This window comes from Solenopsis invicta, chromosome 9 (assembly GCF_016802725.1).
Source record: "Solenopsis invicta isolate M01_SB chromosome 9, UNIL_Sinv_3.0, whole genome shotgun sequence".
Taxonomy (NCBI): Eukaryota; Metazoa; Arthropoda; class Insecta; order Hymenoptera; family Formicidae; genus Solenopsis; species Solenopsis invicta.
The window spans coordinates 7,843,315-7,850,880 of NC_052672.1; positions in this window are offsets into that span (position 1 = coordinate 7,843,315).

Consider the following 7,566-nt stretch of genomic DNA (forward strand, 5'->3'; position numbering starts at 1 on the left):
TCGTCCAAGGAACAACAAGAGCTCGAACGGCGTCGCGGAATTCGAAATGCCTTTCATATTAAAAAATTCCAATCGCAAGTTTCGCGAGATACTTCGATCTCGCAATCATCCAGAGCTCGGCAACCGAGTAATCTATGATAGAGTTGGTCTGCAATTGCCGGTTTGGCCGTATCAGTACTACGATGATTTTGCGGACTCATCGACCTTTCATTTTGCCTCGGGGTTTCACGGTAAAAGCGACGACGTATATCGATACCCCGCGGAAACGTATCTCGAGTATGGCCCCTTTAAAAAGCACCGCAATCACGATGCAAACCGGCGATTGGCGAGACGAAATAGATTCCGTTTGAGAACCTCGGAAGGAGAAGATGCCGTCGATTTTCCGAAGGATAATTTAGCAAACAAGAGCGCGAAATCTAGATTTGCGCGGGGAGAGTCGCGCGTAGAAGCGGACAAGTCGGTTCTCGCGAGTGGCAAAGATTATCTCGCGTCCGGTGAGCCGAAATACACACGAAAGAACAAGAAAGAAATTAATAAAACGAAAACAATGTCAGAATAAACGAGATTTCTGGGCAAAAAGAATTTAATTGCTTCAGCGTAAGTAATAATAATAATTATTATTATTTTTACAGCTTAAAATGTAACATATGGCGAGATATTAAAAATAGATTGAAAAGCTCAAGAAATACCGTGAATTGATGTAACACGCGAAGAAAGTATGTTGTATTGTGCACCGCGATGCATTTTCGGATCAAATCGCGACGCGATAATTGTCAACGGGTCTCTAAATAATTTCATCAGATAAATCGGATAAATCATCGATGCGCAATTATCGTAATTGACACATTCGCCCTATCTACGCGCCAGACAAGCCTATGAAACCTCGTAAATCGTCCTAGCTCGTCGGGATGAACCCAGCGTCGTCGCGTGTTTGCGCACACGTACTATCGTCCGCGCTAATCCATCTGCACGAACACCATGGCTGCAGTGCAGTTAATGGTGCTGTGCGTTGCCTTTCAATAATTAGATTAGCAGATCGCGCGTCAAAAGTTAAGAGATTTTGACGTGCGAATGTTGCATCTTAATCCAGTATTAAATTATAGCCATTAAATATTACATATAACATAATATAAATTTGTCAAACAATTTCTCAAGGATGTATTAGACAGTCCCTGTAAAATAAATATGTAAAATTTAAAAATGTATAATATTAACACTTCAAATAAACTATATACACATGAAAGTTCTGTGAGTAAGATCATATTTTGATTTAATAACTTATTCTTATAGTTAATTTATTCTATTTGTTACAAAAATTATTTTTTACATTATAGAAAAAATCTCTATTTTTTTTTTAATAAGTACTTTAAGTATATTCAGAGATTTATATAAAATTGTATTGTGATTGTCTGTTTAGTTATTTTGTAAATAAATAAATTTTGTTTATTTTACAGAACTGACTTCTCCAACGTAATGAAACTTTACATAATAATTTTAAATATTTAAAGTATTTAAATAATAAATTCAAATTTTTTTCATTATTTCTTATTTCATTATTATATTTTCATTAGAGCACATGTTTACTTTTTATTAAAATAATTTTTTATCCAACTAGAAAATCGCCACCAAATTTTTTCTACAATTTTCAAATGCAATATAATACAATCTAGTTTTTTTTATAATTTTCTTTATGTTTTTAGAAATGTCCTATACATCATTAAAATAAGATTGTTGAAAAAATAAACAAAGAAACCATGTTTGGCGAATTCTATTCGACAGTTCTTCGTTTCTGTCTACTTACATACAAGGTAACATTCAATTTATTTGCATCTACTTTACAAAATCAATGGAAGTGCAATAAAATAATATAATTTTTCATAGTTCTTGCATTGGACATATATATTTATAACGCAATTTCAAAGTACAGAAAAATAAAAAAAAAAGGAAAGGAATAGTACGCCAGGTGTATATGTTGTCTCAAAGATTTTCATAAAACGTTTCATATGTATCCACGCGATAAAAGCCAAATCTTTCAAACCCGCGGCCGCCACGCCGACTCAATCTCACCGACTTACTCTCCCATCTAACCGGAAAAAGAGTGTATGCAGCGCGTTCCCTTTTGCCCCGACCCGGCTCGGCTCAAAATATCTCGAAAGTTTCCTCGTAAAGTAAGGCCACGCGGCGGAATTCCCTCCGGCCAATTAAAGTCTCGAAATCGGACGTGCTCGCTTATGCAGGCAAAACAGGCAAGGCAGAGATGAGAGAAAAAGAGAACGAGGAAATAGAAACCAAGAGAAGGGAGAGAGAGAGAGAGAGAGAGAGACAGAGGAAGGATGGGACACAGCCGTGTAGTCGGTGGATGTTATTACTTATTCGACTCTGGGATTTTAAGGGCGGGCTGGATTTATTTAGATATTCCGGCAGGAGCATCTGCTCGTGGTTCGATGTCTCCTCTCCCGCGCCTACGCTCACCCGTTTCGCTCTTCTTCGGCGTACATTAATATACACACCGGAGGGCCGACACCGACATTTTTACATAACATTAGGTTGTTCGTGCGCCCGAAAGCTTCGTACTGCAGTTTGGGTCACTAATGGGGGTTAAAACGCAAAATGCGAAACGTCGCTAAGTTAAAATTCTATATAATATATTAAATAATTCGTCTATTCATGAAGATCATAAAGATCTACAGAGATTATGCATATCTTTACTATTTCTGTTAAAAATCAGTGTGATTACTTCGAACGTTACGATTACACATGTAGAATAACCTGTTCCTTTTAGCTACATTAGTTTCCATCAATTTTATATATGTATAAATTAATATACATATATGAATATTATTACAGAAATAAAATTTTAATCATATCTTTGTAAAATTATAGATTTTATACTATATTTTATAGTCATAATTATGTGTTCTAAGGCTTACTTCATTTTGGAGTAAGCTTTGAAATTACGCGCTAAATAAACACGCACGTTTAGCAAGCGTTCTTATTATTATTGCCAAGAATATCACTGGATAACCTCAGTGAGCTACGATCAAGTAGCTACGATGCCCTATAAAGTCAGGATATCCCAGATTCGATCTCTGGCTCAGGTGTTACCTTTCGCAAACAACTCTTTACAGTTTTCTACGGAGTAGAAGTTTACGTATACTCTGTTCAAAAATGAGTTTGGTTATTACTAGTAAGAATAATGCAGTTGGCAGAAGTGAAAATTACTGGCGTTGCGTTTCGTTTCTTCCACCAGTAGACGATCTCAAATGGTCCAAAACGTCATAAAGATTTTCAAGTTTCAAATTACAAACATTTCAAAATTATCGCAAGCTTGTAGTAATATTGCAAAAATCTGTTGTACTTCTATATAATATTATAATGTTTTAATGTAAGATTTATGCAATGCTTCTTCAATCTTTCAGTAGTGAGTTATAAATTATGATTCTTTGATTAATATAATCTTTATTATATTAATCATCAATATATTTGTTTTAAAGAGCGGAGGTTAGAATCATAACAACCCATACAGTAGTGAAACATTGCAGAAACACATTGCATAAACTTTATAGTAAAACATTATTGTAAGATTGCATAGAAGCTGCAAAAGATTTCAGCAATGTTACAAGCTTGTGGTAACATTGAAACGTTCACAATTTTTAACCTAAAAATAATTTTAGACTATTTGAGATTTTATCAATTTTACTGATAGAAGAAATTAAACCCAAAACTCTAGCAATTTTCATTTTTGCCAACTGCACTACTTTTAATGGCAATAACCAAATTTAATATCAAATAGAGGGATAATTGAATAATTATATCAAACTGCTGTATTTAAATTGCTCATTTAATTTACTCACTCAATTGTTACTGTTGCTGCAGCTGTTGCTGCTACTACTGAACGTCCTTTCCCGTTGATTCTAAAAATATAATAAAAATAAATTATTACATAAATATAAAAAATTTCTGTAAAAATTATTTACAGTTTAATAGAATTTTCGTAATAATTATTTGCAATTTTTTAAGGTGTTTGTAGCATCGTTATTCAATTAACAATTATTTCAATTTGTGATGTTATAGTATTGTTCGTTTTGTCTGTTCTGGGTCTACTCGGAGCAGACTCAAGCACCTGGTTATCTTTAAGTTAAGATACAGGAACTCTGAAAGTAAATCGTAGAACAGGAAGAAAAGTAGGTGAGCCTAGTAGACCCAACAGAGACAAAACAAACAATACTATAATCTCATAACTCTTTTCACATATAAATATTGTATGTTATATTATATAAATTTTACCAAATGTATACAAATGTGCTTTTTATTATTTTTACTGAATTGTCAAAATACGATTGCAGGAAACATATAAAGAGATACATTAATAATATAATACACTCACTCCTTCGAATCGCTCCACGGATATCATTTTTCACTGAAATTCTGTTGACGTCTCGTTTTGCAGCTCTCCTTGAACCGTACGATAAATGTAATACCGGCCTAAAACATCACACATAACATACATAAGATACAAAACACACGCGAGAATTAGCCAGAATTTGGCTTGCCGCGATGCAATAGGTGCTAACAAAACTTAGAACGCGATTGTTTCTACGCATCACGTCTCGTGTGTTATCACAATCGTCCGCTGCTACATTCGCAAGTGATCACTTTCGACATCGTATACATGCGCTTGAAAAACGCAGAAATTACGTCACGCCCGACGAAACAGTAACAAATATAGCGGGACAAGGAGGAGAAATGAGAGGTCGAGGCGTCACATCAACCGATACAGCGACGAGAGTCGTTCGAATGCACACGTAGATATGATGCGTAGAAACGAAACATACTTACTCCCGATCATCCAACACGACGACTAGACACGTTTCACGCGACATTCGCGAAATTCCACTGCACGTATCCGGGCGACACGCACGCGCGCGCGCGCGAAATCTTGACGAAGCCACGCGACAATCACACGATGCCTGCGCTTCGCAAACAAATACGATCGCTTCTACGCACGACCCTGTGTATCAGAGTAACCGTCCGTCATCGGCACTATTCGCGCACAATCAAAACTTGTAACATACGAGAAGCACGGAACCGATACGTCGTATGTTCGACAGGTTCGACTACCGGCGAAGTAAACATGGCAGCCGCAGCACCAGCAGTGTAGCGGTAGCGGCTGCGCCTGCGCTTGGCGACCGTTGCCGAGCGGTGACGGAGACAGTCGAGCGGCCGGTCGTCTTGGCAGACGCGACACCTGTTTCACGAGGAGAGTGGGGAAGCGGCCCAGACGACGCGGCGTCTACCTACGTCGACCTTGCGTGGTCAATAACCTAAGGGCATTAACCGACCCGACGCGGCGACGCGACGGCGTTGAACGTGCGTCTGGTGCGGAGCACTGTAGCTGCGCGTTAGTTGACGCGGGACTACTGCGTCTCTTGATCGCTTATAGGGAAACCTACTTGCATCACGCCCCAATACGAACACCCGTAACTCGTTTGCAGGATTGAGTAATTAAAAAATTAAAAATGACATAGTAAAGTTAATAACTTTAAACTTAACTTAGTTAATTTTAAATGATTTAATTTTTAACTCTAGCTAGTTATTTTCGAAACACATGAACTATAATTTATTAACTTTGTACCTAAGTGTTATATAAAAATTGGTTTATATAAACAAAATTATAAAAGAAAGAATTTGGAAAGAAAGAAGAAGAAAGAACGAGTTTAAAGAATGAAAAAAAACGGAGAGCGAATACATACAAAGAATGATATAAATTTTTAATAACTGTTGTAATATTTTGAAATTTTAATAGAGAAATAAAAATTTATTTAATAAAACATTTTTTTTCTGTCTTTTAGTAAAAATCATATATAATAAACGAATAGATATACAACGTAGGATATAAAAAAAGAATTAAAATAATGAAAAAAAAGGAGAAGAAGAAAGGAGTTTTAAAATACGGAGAAAAGATGAAGAAAAAGAAAAGAAAGGAAAAGGAGGGAGAATAGTTCAAAATAAAAAATGGAAAAGACAAAGAATAGTACGAGCATGAGCAGCAGGTTGAAAGAATTTTGTAATAATTATTGGATATTTCGTGATATTGCGATATTCTGACATCAAAATAAAGTTTTATTTAATTAAACATTATATAATAAATATTCATTTTTTAAAATTCCGAAATAGTATTTGATTTACTTAATAAAACATTTTCTTTTTTTTGCCCTAAACTTTATTCATATAATTGTTCCTCAAATGTTATATCTTTATTTGTCTCAACAGGAAACAAGCTTACTATTATTTTTGCAAAAGTTAAGAGTTCTCTGGAATTAAAAAAGTTTTTTAATCTCTCTTTTACAGTCTCTCTGTTTCTGAATTGTTAATTCTATAAATAATTTATGTTCAAAAGTAATTTATAATGTAGGAGAAGAGGATATTATAGCTATTATGGACATTACGGCTACACTTTGACCTTAGCTTAGAAAACCAAAAAATCTCGGGATGTCCCCTGGGCGTTCCTAGGATGATCCTCAGGATTCTAAATTAATATTAAAAAAGATTCAATAGTATCGGACGGTCTGATTAATGAGCGGTTCGAGGACAGCAGCAAAACAAAACGTCAACAGATTTTCAGCGAAAAGACGACAAGCGTGGAGCAATTTGAGGGCATGAGTGTATTATTTTATTAACATATCTCTTTATGCTTCCGTATTTTCACAGTTGAGTAGAAATAATAAAAAGCATTTCTATATCTATATTTTGTAAAATTTATAAAATATAATATGCAATATTTATATGTGTTATTTTATAAATAATTATTACAAAAATTCTTTATATTTATGAATAATTCATTTTTATTATATTTTTAGAATCAAACAGGAAAGGAAATACAGTAGCAGCAGCAACAGTAGCAACAACAGTAACAACTGACTAAGTAACAACTGACTAAGTGAATTAATTGAGCAATTTGTTTAAATAGAGCATTTTGCTATTATTCGATTGTCCCTCTGTTCGAAAATAAATTTGATTACTGCTGCCAGTAAAAGTAATGCAATTGGCAGAAGTAAAAATTATTGGTGTTTCATTTCTTCCAACAGTAAAATAGATGATCGATATGATCTTAAATGGTCCAAAACATCAGAAAAATTATTTTCAGGTTAAAAATTGCGGACATTTCAATGTTGCCACAAATTTGTAACATTATAGAAATCTTTTGCAGCTTCCATGTAATCTTACAGTATTTTAATATAAAGTTTATGCAATATATTTCTGCAATCTTTCAGTACTGTATAGGTTGGTATGATTCTAACCTTCACTTTTTAAAACAATGTATTAATAATTAACGTTATTAAAATATATTTTTAATATTATTAAAATATAGATTATTATAATAAAATTATATGCATTATGAGCACGATACACTTCCTTTGGTACTTGTGTAATATATTTTCAAATAATCCGATACGTCAGAAAGATAATTTTTAGGTTTAAAAGTATATTTGTAATTGATTTTGTTGCGAAAAATAACAGCTCAGCCAGAGATCGAACCTAAGACATTCCAACTTTATATAGGCC